The 24,025-nt window shown below is 37.4% G+C and overlaps 1 long non-coding RNA gene across 1 annotated transcript in view; it reads left to right on the forward strand.

Moving 5' to 3' along the window:
* The window catches only part of LOC113842361 (uncharacterized), a 39,454-nt gene extending 16,239 nt beyond the window's left edge, over positions 1-23,215 (forward strand). Inside the window, exon 3 of the long non-coding RNA XR_003494748.3 lies at positions 22,139-23,215. This is a non-coding gene — a long non-coding RNA (uncharacterized lncRNA). The remainder of the gene's footprint in view (positions 1-22,138) is intronic.
* The last annotated feature ends 810 nt before the right edge of the window (positions 23,216-24,025 follow it).

Below are 24,025 nucleotides of genomic sequence, written 5' to 3' on the forward strand. Positions count from 1 at the left end.
ACTTTCCTCACCTGCCTATTAAAAAAAACATAAGGTAGAGCTCAATGTAGTGCTCAGGCCTTTCTTCTACTCTTTCCAAAAGCAGAATTATGTCAGGCTGGATCTTACTATAGAAGTCTGTCTCATGTTGTGTGACAGGTCTTGGTTTCTCAAAAATGAAGGTGTTTTGGAACTTGCAAAACTTGCAAAAAAATGAATTACTAGACTCAAAGCAAGGCTTTCAGAAAGAAGAAGTACAATGCTCTTGACATAGTTGGATGGTCACTGCTTTAATAAAAAATCTGCTCCAGGATTTCTGAGAGGTAACTAAGGAAGGAACCTGGAAAGAACAGAGCTGAAAACACTAGTAAAAATTTGAGGGAAGAAGAGAGGAGATTGAGACTGTGACCATACTGTAAAAAGGTGACAGCAGTTTTGTGAACCTGGACATAAACTACAGAAGTTACCTGAGAAGGCAGGCTTATTCTCATGAGATTAGCTTGCCCAGAGCTCCAAATCACAATTCCACTGCTATGAGAACACTGACTAGAAAAACAAACCATAATTCAGACATAATGTAATATGAAGGAGAACCAGGGAAAATCCTGAAATTCAGACAGAAAGGAGAAACACAAGCTGCACTGAAGAAAATTCCCACATACTGAGAAGAGATGGGAGAGGGCAAAATAAAGTGTCTTAACATGGCTTTACTGCTCAGGAAGAAATAGTGGGGTATCTGTAGAAATGGAAGGTCAAGGTTTTCCTTTCACTAAAATGTGAAGCTGGGATTCAACAAAGAGAAACAAAGAGAAAACATTACAGTAAGGGAAAGCTTCTCATTTTAGTTGGTAGGCTAAACTAAGTATTGAGAAAGGGGAATTAAAACATATAGGCTGCTGACAACAGAAGGAAAAGTGTTGATCAGCAAGAAACCGAAGTAAACAATGTATTTCTTTTTCGCTGGTCAAAAAAACTCAAAATCTCTTAAACCACTTGATTATGATGTTCATGCACACATGAACACATGGTTATATTTTTAAATTTTATTGCATCTGCTGTTATAGGACACACAAGTATAAGGCTCTCTTTGGAGCTGTTTCTGAAGTGTTGTAGTTTCATACCTTGATGGCTCAAAACTCATTTTGCTATAGGAACATCATACTAATTGTCCTGGCTAACGACACTAATAATCAAATGTTTTCTTTTACTTCCTTTTCTCCCTCATGATCGAGGATTCATCTACACATGTCTTTGTTAAGTTGTTAAAGAATAGTTTTGATATTTATCATATCCTTATTTCACTGACTGAGACAAGTATGTATATTTTTCAGCTGTCAGCTTGCTATCATAAGTCAGTACTATAGTGACAACGAGATGTTAAAAAATCATTTGGCTTTCACATTCTACAATTTAAAGCTGTAGATGAATAGAGTAAATCATGTATATCTCCTTTAAGATACTTGTAGTAATCTGTTCTTAACATCAAAACCAAACTATTACTCTAGCAGAGAGAAGTATGGATGCCTAGTAGCTTGCTAGCATCAACAAATTTAGATGTGCGCTCTGTAACTTTCATTCTCTACAATAATGTTTCATACTTTGCAGTAAGAACCTACCTGTGCATCTAAAATAGAAAAAAAAAAAAAAAAAAAAAAAAAGAGAGAGAGAGAGAGAGAAAATGCAGGTCTCAATCTGAGTTCAGTAATCAGTTGACCTCGTATCTTTAACTTGTGTTACAGCATCTTTTTGCTCCTTCCTATAACTGTATCAAAACTGTGCATCAGACTTTATTTATTTCTTGCCAGTTGTGGCAGAACTTTCATTTTCTTACTACAAGTAGTTTATTATTATTATTTAATTCTTTAAAGATCTCCTCTTCTGTTTTTCCATTATTTTCAAAAGTTTCCGTGGCCTCTAAAGTTGGGGGATTCTGTTCCATGGCTTTGAAAAAACAAGTTATACATAATTTGTTTACAGAAAATGTCAGGTGTGGTAGCAACCAGATTTTTGAAGATAATCCAGCAGGGTAACATTTCTGTATTTGGGGATTCTGATTCTGAGCCATTAGTATCATTGTTGCTTCCAAGATGTGGCAAGGAATTGTCAAAAATTGAGGTGCTCATAGTGTCAAGTGCATGGTAACCATGACACTAATTTGTTCACGATATAAATCATAAATAATGAAGTAAGCTAAGCAGTTCTTACATTCAAAATTAAATAGGTAATGACTGAGTGTAAATGAGTCAGGTATATGTTCTTGTTTCTGGGCTCTCTTCATCCTTTGGTGGTTTTCATTGCACATTGAATGAATTTGAGGCTTTTGGAAAGAGGAGAGGGGGGAAGTATGCAGAAAGTCAGAAAAAGAGCAAAAGAGGAAGATCTTTGTCATGTGAGTCATCCTCTCTAACAATGAAATGCATTGGATATCAAGAATATGACACTACAACTTGCTGCTTGTGTGAAATCAATCACAACTGCTGCACAGGGTAATTGATAACGCTGTTTCATATGAACACTTAATAATTTAATGGATAGTTTTTTTGCACATTTTTTATCATGCCTACTCCATTCCACTGGGAGATCATTAAAATACATATTGTGCATTGATATTGGCTAAAATGTGATTCTAAAGAACTTGTCCTGTGGCAGAGTAGAAACGGACAGGATCTAGCCCCATCAAATTAATGAGGACTGAAAGTCAAAGCTATTTATGACCAGGAGGTGTCAGACTAATAGATAAAAGTCTTCACTTCCAAAGTGCTGCTGAATTATTTCTATTTAGTGTCATGAAGATATCAGATTTTATCTTGGCTCCCAGAGAAAAAAGGACCCTGAGCTGTTCTTGTGTCCTTTGACAACAGATTATGAAGGAGCTCAGCTTGATGAAGTTCACTGTGCAGTTGCATGAAATGTAACTCCTCTGTAGCTTAAAGGGGGGTTTATATTTTAAATTTCTTGAGTTCACTTTAAAATATGCTATAACTTGGCAGAAATCTAGTGAGCCAGAATTTAAAAACAAAACAAAACAAAAAAACTATAGTAACACATGAAAAGGTGGTAATGAAAGATCAGTTGTTAAATCAGGGTCATCGGGGCTCCTCATTTTCTTAGAAGTTAACCTCCCCTTTTTCCCCCCTCCAATTTTGTGAGGTTTTCTTTCAGTCATCTCCAGTTCCTTAGAAGACACTGTACTGCATTTTTTGGCATGGTTATATAAAACTGCTCATATCACAGTCCCTATTCTGTTTGTTCTCCAGGACACTAGTATGTAAACCATTCCCTTCCTGACAGGCGAGCCAATCTACTCCATTTCTTGAAACCATAATCTTTCTTTCCTGCCTCTCTTATTTATCCTCACACCCCTTCTGTTCCATAGTTTAATCTTTTTAAAAATATCTTGTTATAAAGCATATGTAGTCAGTAGTGTATGGTCTAATGTGAAGAAGTGTTTTATGGAACCCTTCCATTCTAGCCTTTACCCCTCACTCCACAATTTGTCTGCACCCCATCTTCTCTTACTTGCAAGAAAAGACAGGTCTTACAAATCTTGGAGAACAAATAGTTCCTCTTCATGTGGCTTGCATTTCAATTAATAACATTGTCACATAGTTTCTTTAGGCCAATGAATTCCACAAAACAAACAAAAACAACCCCTCCAAAAAACAACAAGAGGCAGTCTGTATAATAACAAATCGAATCAACTGAATTTTCTAAGGGTGAAAATACAACTCCAAAAAATGCGAGTGTTGATGCATGTGAAGCTTTGGGAACACAATGCACATAGACAAACTTTACATATTTTATCCTGTTTGTGAAACTTACCATTACTGTATATGCAGAAAAAACCACCCTCCAGCAAGAATATTCAGTGTGTATTTCTATGCCTTTAAAGTAGCCCTGTATAATATATTATATTTTTATTTGAGACTTTGAGAGATTTTGTTCCTCAGTTACAATATGAATGCTAATGATATGGATATTTCACTTAGCAAATTTAAAGGGAAAATAAATGTAAACCTTTATGAATATTTTGAGAATACTGTATAGAAAACCTGTTGGAGACTATACAAGAAGGTGACTTAAGTGAAGGGTTAAGCATTGATTCTATTATATTTTCCTAGAAATATATCAAAAAAGAATGTTTTTTCTTTTTGAAAGAGGTTGTATTGTCATTGACCTCTTGAAATATGTGGTATTTGAAGGTTAAATACATCTACTTATCTACTCTTAGATGAAGGATTAATTGAAAAATCTACAAAGCACATTCTGGCCATCATTAGGTATTTCCCTGACTGTTACACTTCTCAGATATTAAAAAGAAATTCATTATTGTACTGTATTCTTCTAAAGCACATATATTCAGTCAATATCAATACCACAATCTGTATATTGTCTGTTAAGTGGGTTTAGATTCATTCTTTCCTTTTACTAATTTGTGAAAAGCCTGGGCATTGTGAAAGTAGATAGTGAATCTCTGGAAATAAGGAGCAGGGATTCAGAGTCTGTGTCAGTCCTTTGCCAGGTGGTAGAGCAGCTTGTTGCAGCAGTTAAAAGTCAGAGCCATATGGCTCTGATCCACTGCAACTGCTACAATGGAAAGAAAAGTTTGGAAAACAGAAAAAAAAGATGAATGAACGAGTGAAGAAGTAGTCAGTTACTTTCAAGAATGTGACAAGGGCTGCTCTGAGAAAATGAAGTAGTCTCAATCTGTACAGTTTGATAAGCATCTATTTAAAAAAAAAAAAATAAACAAACAGAATCTCTCAGCTCCAGAAAGACATTTAAGCAGATGGACCCTTATGCCTGTGTGACTTCTCATCAAAACTGATGGATATAAAAGCATAAAGGTTCACATGGCCTGATACTGAAGTCTACCATGGGGAATAACACAGTATGGAAAGCGTGGAGGCTGTGGTCAGATTCTGTCCTTGACAGAGGTAATGATGAACAGGAGAGCCAAGCAATTGACTTGTACTTGCTCACTGAATTCAAGGGAAGTCAAAAGAATTATGCTGATTACACCAAATAAAGGTCTAACCCAAATTCAGTGCTCTTGCTTGAATTTCATAGATGGATACAGTTTTATATTAGTATATTCCTTCTCTTCTTCCCACCGCTGCCAAGACTTTTCCAGTTGTTAGAGGTCTAGGGACTTCAGGTGCATAATAATGCACATACAGTTTAGAGTAGGTCCAACAGAAGCTTTCTTAACTCTGATCACGGTATGAGAGCATTTCGGCAGCATCTGCCCCTCTGCAGACTGTTAGCTTTTAGTCAAAGGGGATGTTCTTTTAGGTTGCAATAAATTCTTAGCCAGACCTCTCAAATCTTAAATATTAGTAACCTTACCACCACACAGTGATTTAACAGAAAAGTATCTCTCCGCCATCTTGCACCATTATTAAAGTTTTCTGAAAGTTTTGGTAAATAGCTTAAGTGTATTTTTGCTTCTTGGATTTATGTTACAAAGGCTATAATCTCAGTGACAAAGATGGAAAGTAAGGCTAAAACATTATATTAAGAAAACAGTAATGATTGTCAAAGAACCTGTTTAATGAGATGGTAAATTTGCCACTGTTTTGAACATAAATAGACCCCCCTTGATCCCCAAGGAAGACTGGGTGTTCTTAGAATAAAGAAGTGGGATGCTTGCCATTTAAATCTCATGCCAGCCAGATCAGAGTAAAATGTGCTCATCTGTACTGCTCTTCCTGCCCACTGTGTCTGCATATGGGCCCTGGGTCTGAATTTAGTACTACAGAGGTGCTGCTTTCTGTATTGCAGCAAATTCTGCCCAACTGTCCTGAGCCTTCCTGAAGCTCTGTCCCTTCTGGGGCTGACTGCTGGCACTGGGCTACTTGAAACAGTCTCTGTCCGCATGAGGCTCAGGCTTGCTCTTCTGAATGCCTTCAGTCCTGCACACCATAACTTCCTGAATATTACAGAAACACAGAATCATCTAGGTTGGAAGAGAGCTCCAAGATCACCTAGTCCAATCTCTGACCTAACGCTAACAAGTCCTCCACTAAACCATATCCCTAAGCTCTACATCTAAACGTCTTTTAGAGACCTCCAGGGATGGTGACTCCACCACTTCCCTGGGCAGCCTGTTCCAATGTCTAACAACCCTTTTGGTAAAGAAGTTCTTCCTAACATCCAACCTAAACCTCCCCTGGCTCAACTTAAGCCCATTCCCCCTCATCCTGTCACCAGGCACATGGGAGAATAGACCAACCCCCACCTCGCCACAGCCTCTTTTCAAGGACCTGTAGAGTGTGATAAGGTCTCCCCTGAGCCTCCTCTTCTCCAGACTGAACAATCCCAGCTCCCTCAGCTGCTCCTCATAAGACTTGTTCTCCAGACCCCTCACCAGCTTCATTGCCCTTCTCTGGACTCACTCAGGCACCTTGGTGTCTTTCTTGTAGTGAGGGGGCATAAAACAATTCTTTTAAAGCAAGTTCAGTTACTCTCCAGGGATCTTTTACAAGGCTTCATTCAAATTTATTACTTCATCTAAAGACCTAGCAGGTAAATGACACACTCAGAAGCCACCTATAGTCCATATCCACAATAGTTGCTCTTGTACAGGGCAGAATTTAAAACTCCATTTTTTTTTTTTTTTTTTTTTTAAATTCAAAGCTGCAAAACCTCTGATGTATTTCTTCTTAGAAGAAGTTTATTTCTGATTTTCTGTATGGATTTCACCGAAGGGAGACTGTCTAATTTTAGATGGGAAATGCTGTGTCATTGTCTCCAAAGCCAGGTTTCATAAACCTTTGTCTCACCAAAACTATAAAGCTCAAAAAAACCCCACCAAAACCAACAAACACAAACCTGAGTATAGATTTTCAGGTTAGATATGGGTAAAATTAAAACAAAGAGACAAATAAACAGACTACTCCCATTATTTTGTAGGTTCTGTTGAAGATTCTCTGTTTTTAAACTTATAGAACCATTGAATCATTCAGATTGGAGAAGACCTCTAAGATCACCATGTCCAACCTCCAGCCTAGCACTGCCAAGTCTACCACTACACCACGTACCTAAGCACCACATCCACACATCTTTTGAATACCTCCAGGGATGATGACTTGACAGCTTCCCTGAGCACCCTGTTCCAATGCTTCACAACTCTTTCACTGAAGAAATTCTTCCTAATATACAACCTGAACCTCCCCTGATGCAACTTGAGGCAACATTCTCTTGTTCTATTGCTTGTTGCTATTAATTTAATATCATATTATGTATGTGATATTAATATATTGCATAATTATATTAAAATCACATATATAATGTGATATTAAAAATCACATTATTATGTTATAATTATAATGCACCCCAAAATTTTTCCTCTTGGCTGCCAGGGCACCCTGCTGGCTCATGGTGAGCCTCCTGTCTACCAGAAACCCAAAATCCCTTCCTGCTGGGCTGTTTTCCAGCCACTCTTCTCCCAGTCCATACCTATCTCTCAAATAGCCCTCAAATAATGTAAAGAAATGGCATTAGAGAGAAAATGTACATCCTTAATGATATTAAAAGGACCCTTCTTAGTTTGGATCTGCAGTTACAACTAAGGAGCTTGACAATTCATGTGCAATACTTCGTCCTTACAAATGTTTTCACCACCATCAGAGTAGTCAAAGGCAACATGGCATGTTTTTCATATTCTGATTTCTTTCTTGATCAGACACAGGGCTATGGAATATCAGTCTTCCTATAAATGACTTGCTAACCTTGAAGATAAAAACCATTCTGCATGTTCTTTATTTTTATGACTTCATCCATGCCTCATTTAACCCTGCAGTACCTTTTCCAATACCTTTGGGGAAATTAGGAATATGCTGGTCCTGGATACAGATATTGTTGCCTGGTGAGCAAGATTTTTTCATCATCAGGCTATCATCAGTTTGTCTTCTGAGCTGACATACCTGGAAATATATTTGAGGACTATGTAATACTAACCCTGAAAGTTTGTGATATTCCAAAAATACTAAAAACAAAGAACTTATGGCTATGTTGGAAGCAACTGGCAATTTTTTTAAATGAAAAGATTCAGCATTGTTGTCTTACAAATGTGCAGGAAAAGGAGTTTTATATTTTTTAGAAACATATTTTGTGAAGACCTAGCAAGACCATCTAACTTCCAAAATTCCTAGCTAACAAAAATATTGGACTGTTTTGGATTTTATTATAGTCCCAGTTTCATACCAACTTAGTAATTTTACATCCAAGAAGTCCAGCAACTCTTGAAGAATTCTCCTTCTTTATAGAAAAAAAATAAATATATATTTCCAAGTGAGTTATTGCTTAAAATGAAATACCTAACATACAGAAAAATCAGAATTATTACATCTTTATATTTCTATGCAGTATTTCATGAGTGGCAGATTTTTAAAGTTATAATTCAGGATTTTAAGTATGGGCAATGAAAAAAAGAACCTGGAATTACACAAATTGTTAATTTAAAAGGTTGTAATATTGCTCATATTATTGCTTTAATGTTGCATTCATTTGACAATTATAGCTCTTAAATTTGTGTTTTACGCTTTGGTTCAAAACTTTCACCTCACTAAGTAGTCTAAGAACTCAGTAATTTTAATTAAACAAAATTTGAATCAACTGTCTTCTGTTCAAGTGTAAAAATGCTGATTCAATAGGTTTCTCACTGTTGGTTTGGTATTTGCATAATATTACTGGAAAAAAAAAAAAAAAAGGAAAAAAGATAAAAAAGAGAAGTCTTGTTTTCTCTATCCTCAAAAACACCTCAATCAAAATTTACAACAATGCATGACATAACTATTGGACCAACACAAGAAAATTTTCACTTGTAGGTATAAAGGTATTGGAAAGAAATATGTCAGCATGCTGATAATATAATCACCATATTGGCCCTCCTGAAAATCTCAGACACATGGGTAGTTTTGTTCAAATAACAAAATACAAAGGCCTGTTCATGTGAGAAAGGATAGTAACTGTAAAGTGCTTTGTAAATCAGGTTCTTTAGACTCCAAAAGTTGGAGAATATCTAAGCTTCTGATCTTGCTAATGCCCATCTAGTGACTGATGATGGATCAAAAAAATTTGCACTGAATACTCCAGGTGCTATCAGATGTTCAAATTAAACAAAGTGCCCCAAATTATTGTTTCTGTTTTTTATTTTTTTATTTTTTTTTTAAATGTCACTTTCTATCAATTCCAAGCTGCTTGCATGCCCATCACTAGCATATAATATACTATGGAGATTAGCACTATTACACACTAACGGTATGGTTATGTTTTCTGTTAAGTGTGCCAGAAACTTTCTGAGTTTCATCTGCAGTCTTATAGGAGCTGAGCATCTGATTCTCCACACAGAGATTAAATGAGAGGGTATGCCTTGAAATAGCATTTAAGTGCTTTACTTCAATCATATTTATGTTGATATTGCAGTTATTATGCAATGCTTAATCCTTTCAGTGCAGTGCAACCATTCAAGAGTCAAAAGAAAAGGAAATTGGATGTGTTATCCTGTTCCTGTTGTTAGAGAAATAACATTATCTTCAACTGATACACGGATGAGAATTGTTGGGACAAATGACCTAAGCCTAATGTTTTAGTTTTCGGCATAGGAAGAACTCATGTAATGTGAAGGGCACTATGATGTTATTAGTGTGTTGTCCAAAATACAATTTGAAAGGCAGTTCATTCATATAAGGCTATGTTAAAAATGTTTCGTGGAATATAAGGGAGAGAATATTTACTTCTCTCTAAGATTTATACAAGCCTTTTCTCTCTATTGTGAGGTCAGCTGCCTAACTAAATAAATGTACTTTTATAAAGCAAGGTGGCAGCAAGAATCTTCTGACAGAAAAAAAAAAAAAAGTGGTCTAAGCTCATTTTTCATGTGTACAGCAAAAAGATAAGATGCTAGCCATTGACTACATTTTACCTCAGTTCCTTCTTTCTATGCACTGTACCCACATGTACCCGGCGGTACTTATTGCCTTAGTTTGTATAGAAACTATAATTTTTTGTGCAACTTACCATTTTTTTTTTTTTTTTGTGCTGAAGAATATTAGCTCAGGTGCTGGAGAAAATATTATGGTTAATACAGTTTTTGAAAACTTTCTTTCATCGTGTGTAAGTTTTAAATCATACGTGCCTGGGGATGTATTTGTAAAGGGTAGATTGGATCAACTTTTATGTCCATCTAATGTTTTTCAGTGAATGTTCTTTTTTTTTTTTTTCTTTTTTTTTTTTTCTTTCAAATAAAGCAATTTTTATCTCTGCTAGTCATGCTGGAAATAGAGGTCGCTGATAGAGTGAATTACTTTAGCAAGAATGTAGATTTTCTTTTAACCGTGGATACCAGCCTATAGGAGTTGCTTTCCTCAATATATTTGTCTTTTTTTTTAAAATAGTGCTGAAGCCAAAATCATCTACAAAACATCCTAAGAATAAGACCTCTCTACCTATGACTGCTAGAGGGTAACTAAGCAATCTTTAAAGTTTTTAAAATAAAAATCAATAGAAAAGCTGTCAGGCATTGGCAACTTATTTACAGGGGAAAAAAATACATCTTTCAAAATTTCTTGAATCCTAATTTGCTTTATACAGGTGACATTTTGCTTAAACCTTTTTAGGAAATTAAATCTCTTTTGAGAATGTTTGGTTCTCATAAATTAATCTTCAATGAAGGTGCAAGATTTTACACACATCACAGATTTTCTGCCAATCTGATACTCTAACCACATTTGAAATTCTCCAATTATTATTTGTTTCTGCATTTTTAAGTGTTTCACATGAAGCTAATAGCTTCTCTGTCTTGTCTGTTTGCTAACTGACCTTTTTAAACTGTTGCATTGTGTTTCACTCTCACCCAAACTAATACATCTGTGATCCCATCTTGAAGCCTGGAGGGCTAATAGCTCTCAGATGATTTTGAAAATCTCCTTTTAAATTATAAGACCTTGTCTAGACTAGGATTTACGGTTATAAATGTGTTAGCTGGCTAATTCTGATGCATCCTTTCATATCAGTTTAGATAAGGGATATGTGTGTTTGGTAATGTTTTCCTAAGACATTTGGGGTTGATTCTCCTTTTTTTTGTGTGCGACTATTTGTATGAAAAGCAATTTCTGTTCACTCATTTGTAGCACATACTTTGCACAAAAAAAGCAAGCTATCTGCAAGGGGATGGGTAATGAAATCATTTGTGTGTGTGTGTTTGTGTATGTGTAGAACATAATTAATTGATGTCTGAAATGAGACCAATAGAGTAGCTATTTTAAAGGAAATTTGGCTCACAATCCTGTTTTAATAAAAAAGAAATGATGATTAGAAGAGGTAAAGTTTTCAGAATATTTGGAAATGTTATAGAAGTGGAAATGATAAGATTACCAGAATTGTTTCAATGCAACACAGTATGGAACTAACCTAGAATCCTACTATTACTAATAATGAAAATGTATAGTTTGAGGATACACAAATAATTTTGATGTTGTGATAGGAAAATGACATATTTTCTAAATTCTGCCTGTGGACCTGGATAACTATACACCTATCCAGCTCTACTTCAAGTTGAAGAAAAAAGGGGGGGAGGGGAGGGCAAAAAGGAAAGAAATAAAGAAAAATGGGAGAACTGATGTGTTTTGGGACATAAGTCTTTGTGCCTTAACACACACACACAGTTATGGGTCTCTGTAAATGCATTTTATGATGTGCTTCTTAAACTCAACCTCAAAAACATTTTACTATCTTTCTGTTTGGAATAGTGTATCTGCCTTACTTGGAAGATATGTACACTAAAATGCATGACACCAGCAATCAAGTCATGTCTGAGAAGAGGGAAGCTGGATGGGAGGGGAAGGAGCGAGGAGAGATTACTGAAGAGTGAAATGAGTGCTCTTTGTGTCTCCTATGCATGGCAGAGAAGTCTGAGAGTTTTGTTACGAAGCAACTTGTTGGCTGGGAAGTGCCGGAGGGTACGCAGGGAGCTGGCTGTAACAGTTGATTTCTGCCACATTTTAATACAAATTATAGCTACATTGGTGTGGCTCCTAGGATGCTTCTATCCTCAGCGGATAGCGTTAGCAATCTAACAGTGCTGACTTGACAGAACAGAGCTGTGTGCTGCCTGTCCTGGTTGTACGGCCCCAAAATGCACAGTCTAAGGCAGTGGGCCACCCAGTGCATGCCAGTCTTGCCAGCTTCATGCCACTAGAGGAAATATTAAGCTGGTAGTACAAAAGGCCTGGCACGAGGCTGGGAAATTCTCCCTAGGGGACTCCACAACCCATTCATTATTACCTGTGTCTTTAACAAAACAACTTTTCTGAAGATATTGTACAATTGACCAAATGCTCTGTTTCTCTTATCCTGCCTAAAGAACACACCCACTGACGGCATGCAAGGGTGGAAAGCAGACGAATACCACAAAAATAAGCATAATAATTTGAAAGTGAATTTGAAATTTGAAAGTAGGGAGGCTCTTGCTGCACTTTCTTCATTTACTTTGTCGTCAAAGAGAGGTTGCCAGGGAACGCACTCTGCCAAAACCCTACATGAATCCACTCTGACTTCTTTCAGGAGCAAACTCAAAACCTTCTTCTAAAAGGCCTTGCTGCTGCGAGCACTGTCACTCATTGCAACCTGCAAATTTTGAGCAATCATTCTCTCGTTTCTCCACCAACTAAATAATAAACTAAAATTTAAGCATTTGAAACCAAAGCCTGCTTGAAGTAGTTCTTATGTTCACACTGGGAAAATCTAAACTGTGGAACCCAGTATATGTTTCAGCTGTTCCTTTTGCATGAAAGGTAGTTGGCTACTGCTGGGATAGTGACACTGGAAAGCTAATTGATGTTGGTGTTCTTTTTGTGCCATACTTTTCTACTGACTAAATATGACTATGCAAAAACTATTAGAATATGAATTCTAAATTTACCTGCTGCAGTTACATGCAAAAAGCAGATTTTCAGAAGTCCGATATAGGAGTCAGATGTCTGTGCTTTCCTCTGATATAATCATAATTAATTTGTGTAAGTGCTGGTTAATAGCATAATGAAGACGTTGACAGTAGGGATAATACTCCAGTGAACAAATTACCTTCAGAATCAGGGCTTGTACAAACTGCTTGAATTCTGCTCCTTTGAGGTAGGATGTTCTCAGAAAAAGAAAGCACATCTTTTTGCATGTGTCTAGAAATACTAACTCCCCTGCAGTGTCAGAACTGCTTTCCATGGCTCTGTAAGCAGGCAGAGTTAACAAAGGAAGAAGTCAGGTCAGGCAGGAGACGGGCTAATTCAGTATTGCTTTTTAGCAGTTTATTTTGACAGATATCCTTTAAAAAGTATTTGAACTCCTCTCCACTGTGTATCCCTCAGAAAAGTTATTGTAAAACTAAATCCCTCAAGGTAAGATGAATTACTCCCGTCTTTTGATATAGTTGCAATCCTTTAATTCTGCACAAACTAATATTATGAAAATAATAATGCAAAATATTCAAAAAATATCACAATTTTTTAGAATTTCACGAGGAATGATTGTTTTAGATGAACGATGCTGCCACAAGGAACATGTGGCAACATTAACCCAAGAAGCAATGACAAATAGTATTGAACTGACATTTCACATCACAGAATGTACTTACCACTATTCTCACTTACCCAAGACCAACGACAATGAGTCGAGCTCCATTTGACTTCAGTAGGTATAGGGTCATTCTTGTTGCACAAATCACAGTATGTGAGACTTGTGTACTCCAAGATTCACTTTCAGAGCTGCTTCACTGACCTTTATTTAATAGTAATGTTTTTTTCTTTGAAGAAATATACTCTCTTCAAGAGTGGTGTGGAGCTGCAACCTAACTTAAATTATTTTAATCAAGAGAGCTCCCTACCTTACCTGTGGCTGAAGCCTTTAATAAGGAAGAGAAAGCTGAGAATTGGAGATAAGACTGCATACTGAATGAGATGAATCTGATGGGACTCAGAAGTGATTTCATTAGTGAACTCTGAAAGCATGTCTCTGCTGCAGTGATAGCTGCTTATATAATAAAAATCGATGAAGTTTTGACTATTGCCCACGTGGAGCTCTGTGACACCACAGCTAATTCTCTAAGTACTTCCCCAGGATATCTGAGAAGTTTTGGAGCAGAGCAGTAACAGCTACTGCTCAGCAGAAATACCTTGAAATTGAAGCTGTGACTGGACACTTGTGTGAGTTGGGGCCATACCATTTCTTCTGCCCTCTTTGCCCACTCTCTTTCTACTTCTTCACAGCTAAGTATTGGAAAGAAATTTTGACTTGCAAGCACAGGCCAAGGCTGCAAGATGGAAACCGCCCAAATCTTATCAAATCTGTAGTTTGGGAGTCATTGATAGATGATATAGAAAATGCTATGAATTTTAATTAAACCCATGTTTTGATAGAACACTAACAAAGTTTATCTGTTGATCCATTTGGGGTTTTCATGCTTGAATATTTCATGTATCTAAAAATAGTATAAAGAAGCAAAAATCTTGATGAAAAAAGCACAAGTATTGTAGCAAAGACCATAAAGAAATGTTTGGCTTTCTGCTTTGTTTATATAGGCTATATCCTCTCACTGATGCCATCCTCAATTTTCATTTATGTTTCTTTAAATAGTCATTATTTTTTAATATAGATTTATTTTTCATTTAACATTCAAACTTTCTTAGTATCTGCATAGCCTGAAATGCCTGTCTTGCGGGAGAATGTAGTTGAAAATTGAAGTAGTGCTGCATTTTTATAACTAATTGAAAACAAATACATAAAGCTGCTGGTTCTACTATGTCTTTTGCCTGATGAAAGGTCATTCATAATCTTTTTTTATAGTTAATGGAATGCACCATTGCGATTACACTGAAATCTGAATGCCTTCAGAAAGTTTGAAAACTAAACAATTGTATGTGAGATAACAGAGAAAAATAATTTCCTTTGGAGAATGACCTTTCAAAAGTGACTAGTCCACATCTTTTTAGTGATGCCAACATGTCAGCTTCACATTGTGTACAAACCTCCGTCTTTTCCATATGCAAATACCCTCACTAAAATGGTAAAATAACACTACATATTGTAATATTTATTTTTTCACAAATGTTCATCAGATAATAGCTTTTAAGAGTCTTTGAATACAGAACACTCTATGTGCTGTCAGCTTAGCCAGTTGATTTTGTTTACAAAATGTCAGCATTTCCTTTTTTCTGAAAAGGACAGACGATAGTGTCTTCTGAAGAAGGGAACCTCAGGCCAACTCTCAGTTTACACCATCAGCGGTGACCTCTATTGTCTTATTCACTGTAGCACAATAACAAAAATAATAACAAAAGATAATCGTTACATTTATGAGAGAAAAAAAAAAGATACAAGGATGCCTAGACAAATGAGATAATCTTATACTAGATCTATTATCATTTTCTAATAAAAGATTGTTTGCTATATTTATCAGTACAATTTCTTCAGAAATCCTCAAATTCAATTATGATTAAATTATAGGTGGAATAAAACTGAGAATATGCAACCTTAAGGTCCTTCCTTTATATGAATGATTTATGGTCACTAAAGCTTACAGTTAGCAAGCGTAAAATATGAAGGAAAAGTACTTAAGAAAGTATTCATAAATCTTTTTAAGGACTAATCGGTACAGACTCTTCCCTGTCATTTTATAAATAATTTTTACAACATACCAAATAAATGTTATTCTCAGAATACAGCCCACTTCTCAGAAGTTTTGACATATGACCAAAAAAAAAAAAAAAAAGATAGGGAAAAAATGCATAGATTCCTATTCAGTAAAGCATTTTTATAACTATTGTGCAAAACAGTTAAAACACAATGCTGATACTGGACTTTTTATGTAGGATTTATGTGATTAGAATATATGGTCAAAATGATGGTAGAGGAATTACATGGCTAGGTCCGACAAACTTATGCAATATTCTAGCTGTCTTTATATATTTTTAGCTTCAATTTGCTATTTTACATTAAGGAGATTTTTTTTCTTCCCTGCTCTGTCATAGACACATGGACAGAAATCTGTGTCTTTTGGAATTGTGTGTCCTTAAAATGTCATCTAGATAGAGATAATGGAATGCAGCCACAAAGGAAGAAAAATGCATATAGAGCCATTGAAATACAAGCATTGACAAGCTCTACGTACTAAAATTACTTCATGAATTAAAATGCACATAAAAACACACACTGCATCAAAATAGCACTGTCCTGTTGTGGTTTCATCCTGATGTGCAGCTGAACTCCCACTGCCCCTCCTCAAAGGAAAACGGGTAGGAAATATGATGGAAAAGGGCTCAAGGGTTCATATAGGGACAATGAGATTGCTCCCCATTTACCATCATGGGCAAAACAGACTTAATGTAAAAAAAAGAATAATGTAATTTGTTGCCTATTACTAACAGTCTAGAGCAGTGAGAAACCAAAAGCAAACTAAAACCACATTCTTCCCTATCCACCCTCTTCCACCTTCTCCCCCCGAGCAGCACAGAGGAAAGAGGAATGGGGCTGTGGTCAGTCCCTGATGCTTCCTCTCCGCTGCTCCTTCACGGTCACTCCCTGGCCTGCTCCATGTGGAACCCTCCCACGGGATGCCATCCTTCCTGAACTGAGCCTGCGGGGACTGCCCACAGGCAACAGCTCTTCAAGAACTGCTCCCGCATGGCTCTGTACCATGGGGTCCATCTGTACCATGGGGTCCCCAGAAGCAAACTGTTCCAGCACGGGTCCCCCATGGGTGGCAGCTCCCCCCAGACTCCTGCGGGGGCTCTCCATGGGCCGCAGCCTCCTCCAGGCCACATCCACCTGCTCCACCGGGGGCTCCTCCACGGGCTGCAGTATGGCGATCCATGGGGGAACCATGGGCTGCAGGGAGACAGCCTGCTGCACCAGGGGCCTCTGCACAGGATACACAGGGGAACTGCTGCTGCCTGCCTGGAGCACCTCCTGCCCTCCTGCACCGACCTTGGGGGCTGCAGAGCTGGTTCTCACTTCTCTCTCAGCCAGCTGCTGTTGGGCAGCAATTCATTTTCCCCTTCTTTCAATCTGCTCTCCCAGAGGCCCAACCAGCCTCACTCCCAGACTCACCTCTGGCCAGCAGCAGATCCCTTTAGGAGCCGGCTGGAGCTGGCCCTTATCTAATATGCAGCAGCTTCTGGGCTCTGTTCACAAACAGCACCCCTACAGCACTACTGCTACCAAAACCTTGCCATGTAGCCTGAATACACCTTTTTAATATGCCACATATTGCCTTCTGCAATATACTAAGCGCTATGTGATCACAGTGTATACTGTATTGGTCTGGAATGGACATGCCCTCTGGAACCATATTGTTTTCTGGTTCCACACACTTAAGATTTTTATGCAGAGAAACCACTTTATATTAGCCAATAGTTTAACAAATTTCTATGTTCCATGTGATCTGTAAGACTAATTTGATTTTAAATTATGGTGTATAATGATCTAGAGCTTTTCAAACTGATGCATTACAAAATCTAGAACACAGTCTTCTTTCATCTCATCAACAGCTCTTCAGCTTTTGAAATGCTTTCAAAGATTTCGAAATACAAGGCAGTGTTCTGTATCACACTGAGCATCCCTGTTATGTTAAATTATAGAGTCATATTCTGATACGAAAATCCAGCTGTGTGCTTTCTTGTTTGAGAAGATTATCTATTTATTTTGATCCTTTTTGTATTCCAACTTCTTTGTCAACTGCTCATTCTAGCAGCAGCAGTTCTTCTTTTCCTTTGTTTGTAACACGGAAGTATGATTCATGTTTAGGAACTCCTGCATTATTTTAATGCATTTAATTATATCACATGTGCATCTCTGCATTTATATTTTATTTCAACAACTTTCAAGCTCCTTATCCAAGCCCCAAAGAATAGTTGTCATAATATTTGTCTTCCTGTGATTCTAGTCTCAACATCCAAAGGGACAAAAGTACATCCTAATAATATATTATAATTGGTCCCTTTGCACAATTAATAAGTCAAGTCTTATCAATCAGAGACTTTCTGTTTGTGTAACAAGTGCTGCAGATACTATGCAGAGAAAAAACCTTTACTGAGGGAGAGGCTAACGCTAAGTAAGAAGAATGGCTTTTAATTTGAGATTTTTCCTCATGACTTTTGAGACAGATCCCATTCATAGAACTGTTTTTGACTACAGAGAATTAGGTGATTACATGAGCCATCAGTTGTTGTACAAAAAGCAAACAACTATAAGGACTGATCAGAAGCAAAGTACTTTTTGGTCGAATCTTTGCCTATGTTGACAGCTGCTTTGCATGGTAAGTAGTCAGTGAAAGTGGCAGTCATGAATATCTTGGACAACTTCTCACTACCACAGATCCAGGATGACTGCTTCTAAGCCCTTTCTTTGGTACACTGGGGCCTTAAGGTCACAGTTGCAACAGTGCAGCAGTGACTCCAGCATTTCTTGAAAAAATACCTTCTGAAGAAGGCCACTGCAATTGGATGTAATATACAGCCATCTTGAGGTGTTGAGATGGACAAGTTAAGTAAGCAGATGTATAAAGGAGAGGTGGGCAGCTTTATTATTCCCTATGCCACCTGCAATGCAGCATGAGAAGAGCTAAGGTGCTGCTCAGCTGGGCAAAGAAAGTGGCAAAGTGTTGGTGCTGCCCTGCAGGAGGGGCAGTAGGGGCTTGTTCAAGGGACTTTCCCCTCCCTCCCTTCACACCACTCAGTTTGTATGGGGAGGAAGGTGTTTATCCATGACAAATAAAGACATGATGCTTCCCTTCCAGCCCACTTCCAGGATAACACATTTAAGAGCCAGCTAAGAACTCATTTGTTCTCTGCTGCTAAACAGCTGGCTGTCAGATGCAGAAACTGACCTTTATCAGACACCCCCTGAGAAACCTCCCCATAAAGGTAATAACTAAATAAGTCAAGTGAGGTTTGGAACATCTGTATAAATTAGGTGAGCAGAATCCTCCAGGATGATTGAAAAAAATGGTAGCAATGCAACCGTCTCTTTTACTTCTGTCCTTGAAGTTTCATCAGATGACATGTTTCTGAAAGTGCTGAAGGTTTCCCAGTTTTGAGTAGACATTCTATTATGGGACAGCAAGTGGGTACTGGATGATTGCGTATCTAAGGGTTAAATATATGAGGACAGCTTTTGAGAAGGTGTGAACATAAGCAAAACTAAGAGCATTGTACCAAAACCAACAAGTTATATTTGAATTTTATGTTAGGGTTTCTGCCCTTTTCATTACCAAGGACATTAAGCAGGACTGACACTTAAGAGCTCTTATCCTGCTGTTTTGTTCTGGAATTCACGAACTTTCTTTGGAGCATACTAGTAATTATCTCAACAGCTATTTGTTCATATGTCAGACCAGTAAATGAATGACACATCACTTTCAGTTGACTGAATGTAGTGAAAAAAGGAAACATCTTCTAAATGGTGGTATATAAAATTAAATAAATAAAATAATAATAATAGAAAAGTGTCATGAATGCTTCCCTTAGAAGCTCATAAAATTGGTAAAGATATTATAAAGATATTGACCAGTACTGGCCGCAAGACAGATCCCTGAGGGACACTGGCCTCCACCCGTAGACTGGAACTCTTTGGCTACGGCCATCCAGCCAATTCCTTATCCACTGAATAGTCCATCCTTCAAATCTATCTCTCTCCAATTTCAAGATCAGGATGTCATGTGGGACTGTGTCAAAAATCTTAAAGAAGGGCCAGGTAGATGACATCCCGTTTCTACTGATGCTGTCACTCCATCATAGAAGGTCACCAGACTGGTCAGGCAGAATTTGTCCTTAGTGAAGCCATGCTGGCTGTCTTGGATCACCTCCTTGTCTTGTACATGCCTCAACATTGCTTCCAGGAGGATCTGTTCCATGATATTCTCAGGCTCACTGGTCTGTAGTTCCCTGGTTCCTCCTTTCTACCCTTTTTTAAAAATGGGAGTGATGTTTCCATTTTTTCAGTCAGCAGGGACTTCACCTGACTGCCAGGACTTTTCAAATGTGATGGAGAGGTTTGGCAACTCCATCAGCCAGTTCCCTCAGGGCCCTGGGATGCATGTCATTAGGCCCCATAGACTTGTTAGCTGTTCAGTTTCATCAGGTGGTCTCAAACCTGCTCTTCACTTACAGTGGGAGGGACTTTGCTCCCCCCACCCTTGCCTATTGTCTATTCTTGGACTCAAGAGACATGGGAAGCCTGACTGCCAGCAAAGACTGGGGCAAAGAAGTTGTTGAGTACTTCAGCCTTCTCCATGTCTGTTGTCACCAGTTCTTTCTTCTTGTTTATCAGAGGGGGCACTTTATTTGTGGGCACTTCTCTCCTTGGCCTTTCTTTACTGACCAATGCACCTATACAATCTCTTCTTGTTATTCTCTGCATTCCTTGCCAAGCTCAGGTCCATTGGTGCCTTGGCTTTCCTGATCCCATCCCTACATATCTGGACAGCATCTCTGTACTATTCCCAGGCCACATGTCCCTGCTTCCACTGCCTGTGCATTTTCTTCTTGTGCCTCAGTTTGACCTGCAGGTTCTTGCTCATCCATGCGTTTCTTGCCTTCGCTGCATGGTTTCCTACACACAGGGATGGAGACCTTTTGCACTTTAAGAAAAGTTTCCTTAAGGAGCTGCCATCTCTAACCAGTTCCTCCTTCCCTAAGGACCGTGTCCCAGGGGGTCTCATCCACTAAGTCTTTAAACAGCTGAAATATTACTCTTCAGAAGTTCAGGCTCCTTTCTTTCCTCATCACCAGACCCATATTCCTCAAGATCACAAACTCAACCAGGGCATGGTCACTGCAGCCCAGACTGCCTCCAGTCTTAACCTCTTGAATAAGTTCATCTACATTGGTGGTTCATTGACATCTGGGTGGTTGAAGTCCCCCATCAGGATGACAGCCTAAGAGCACAGTGCTTCTTCTAGCTGAAGGAGGGAGGCCTTCTCAACCAGCTTCCCTTGATCAGGCAGCCTGTAGTACACCCCAAACACAAGGTGTCCTTTATTGAAGGACATTGAAGGATTTCATACTTGATTTGTATATTAATATAATTGTAATAATTATTATTGCTATTAGTATTATTATCATCATTTATGGGATGCTTGTGTAATGACTGAATATGGAATCCACCTTGGAATCAATCATTCCTGATGGCATAGCACAACCTTTATCATATAGGTGTTGAGGACAAGTTAGACAGACAACATGAAGAAACATGAAAGCATCCTAGGTGACATAGAAATGGGCAGAAATTGAACCTACCACATCCCAGTCCAATATGTTAGAAATTTAATTACCAAACATTTAATAATCAGTTCTCCACATTTAGAGCAACTGTGGGCTAAATATCTGGAAAAATTATGTTTCAAATTTAGATTACTAATGTAACAAAACATCTGCATATCAGCAGTAACTTTTTACTTTGTTTTTCAAGGACAAACAAAGCAGGGTGATTTTAATTCTATAATACAAGCTGTATCATTAAACAGCACTGATCATTCAATTAAGACAGATGCAGACTTTTCCAGTGCATTAGAGAGTTAATTTGATCACACAAATAGATAAGCTACATACTTGCAGGAGCTAATAATGCTTTTCCTAAAATATTTATGGAGTTAAATTATTCCATAAATTGTACTGTAGGTCTTTGAGATTATTTCATTTTAATATTAATATGGATAAACTATGCCAGAGATGCTAAAGATGTTGAACTTCAAACATGTTTCTTGATCATTCTGATTTATATAAGTGCTTTTTGGTTTATGGCATGTTCAGTAAAAGATAAAAGGAAAAGCTTCTTGATGTATCTTAGGGTGATAGGTGAACAAAGTGAAGACCTATATAGAAATAGGTCACAAACTATCACTTGCATATAATAAATATTTTAATTCAGGTTGCTGTAAAATGCTGTGCACGGTAACTTTGCACAGAAGGGGCTCAGTATTAAAATGGCTTTCGAACAGGAAAAATAAAAATGACTTTTTTGTACAGTTTTCTTTGAAAAAAGTGTCTATCACTTTAAATCAAAATGAATTCATTTCTTACAAATCATATAGTGGATGTAAAACCATTCCTCTAACATGTGATCATCCCACACATACTTTAGTTTGTCATTCTTCTCTTTCTTTTTGCAGGTGTTGTTAAAAAAATGCAAACCCCTCCACTTGCCAAGATGCATGTGTACTTAGCTATTTACAGCTTTAAATGAGAAAATAAGCCTTCTTAGAATTCTGAAAATGTTGAATTTGTTTTTCCCAGCTGGAGAGTGGGGTTTGCTTCATTTTACAAATATGTCTATGTCAGAATGTTCTTCAGCGTTTTGCCAGGAATCTGTGCTGCATGCTACGGAGTTCAATGGAAGGAAAGAGGATTGACTGACTCTCCCTTTGGCAACTGCTGCATCCACCTGATGATTGAAATAGACATGGTGATTCTAGGACATGATTATTCCTGTGGAGAGAAAAGAAGAACAGATGATTAAACAGTGAATCCTAAGATTTCTCCATTCCTCTTTTTTTTTTGTATATTCCTAACAGTTGCACACAAAAGGTGACCTTCCTTCTGAAAGTTTTCTGCATCATATGCCTAGGGCTGCTATTTGGATTCATATGAGTTCAGATGACCATCATGCACAGAGAAAATGACAATTTGTTCCATAATTTCAGTATTGGGGATTTCAGTTTTCTGTTTAGATTGTTATTTTTTTTTCTCCAGTAAAAATGGAATACAGAAAACCAGGACATATTAAATAAATGGAATTTCTTTCAAAGTGACCACCTTTATTCCTATTGCTTCCCTGTATGTATGCAAACATGATAATAGGGAATCATCACCAATGAAAAAAAAAAAAGAAAAAAAAAAAAAGAGCATAGTTACAATTACTTTTCCCATCATCACTTACTAGCCTTCTTTATCCCACTCTATGGCCACACATATTTGCATTAATTTGCTTACCATTTTTGCAAAGATTACTTTACATTAGTCCACTGTCCACTGGTATATGGGACAGTATTTACTCTTGAGATCTGACATAATCTAAAGAGGTCTATATATTCGTACCTTTGCTGATATGAAATAAATACATTAATATAGGAAGCTGTGATTTAATCTCTTTGATTAAAGCCATTTTGGTATAATCTTCTATAGGTGTTTGTTGCAGATTTTCCGTAGAGTATTTTAAAATTCTTAAGCTATATTACTGTGAAATACTTCATGCGTCTTTTAAGAGCTTTTAAATAATGACATACTAATTTAGTGGGCTCACCTTTATTTTACCAGTAGAATTTTAATAACACTGTAACATCATTAATAATAAACAAAATATTTCAATAACATTTCATAAAATTATTATCTTTTTCACTTTAAAAAGTTTAGATAATCTTCAACAACAATGATGGCAGTTTAACAAATAAAAACATATCTAGACATAATTACATACACAGCTAGTAGGTCCTGTCATTTTATTATTATTATTTTTTTTTTTTTTACTTCTGCTAATACAGCTTTTCCTTTCAGTTCTCCAGTGGTTCCATCTCCACTGGGTCTCTTTATGAGGCTGGAGACAACAGAGGTTGTCCATTGTGGTGATGCAAGAACCCAAGACAAAGTGCTATGTCCACCAGATGTAGGAGGCTCTTGCCACTGAAGAGTTGCGCGTGGGGTGGGCAATGAATTTTCTGCCAGGATAATAACAATTAGCTTTTCATACTTCTGAGATCATGGACGTGACATGCTTTACCAGCAGTGCCACATTACTTCTAACCAATGGAAGTCTTTGTGTGTTCCTGGAACTTTAAAAACAAACCTCATATCTATCTTATGGTCTTTCTCTACATTATGACCAACTTGTAAAATAATATATCCTATACGTATTTAGTCATCAGAATTGCCATTAACCTATTTAAGACCCCCTTAAGCTTGTTAAATCCTAAGCACTAAATTTGTCAAATTTATTATCACCTGATTTCTCTCTGGGTGGAATTATGGGACCACTGCCAAATGGGGAGGTTTCCTCTTCAGTA

The sequence above is a fragment of the Anas platyrhynchos genome, chromosome 1, assembly GCF_047663525.1.
Source record: "Anas platyrhynchos isolate ZD024472 breed Pekin duck chromosome 1, IASCAAS_PekinDuck_T2T, whole genome shotgun sequence".
Lineage (NCBI taxonomy): Eukaryota > Metazoa > Chordata > Aves > Anseriformes > Anatidae > Anas > Anas platyrhynchos.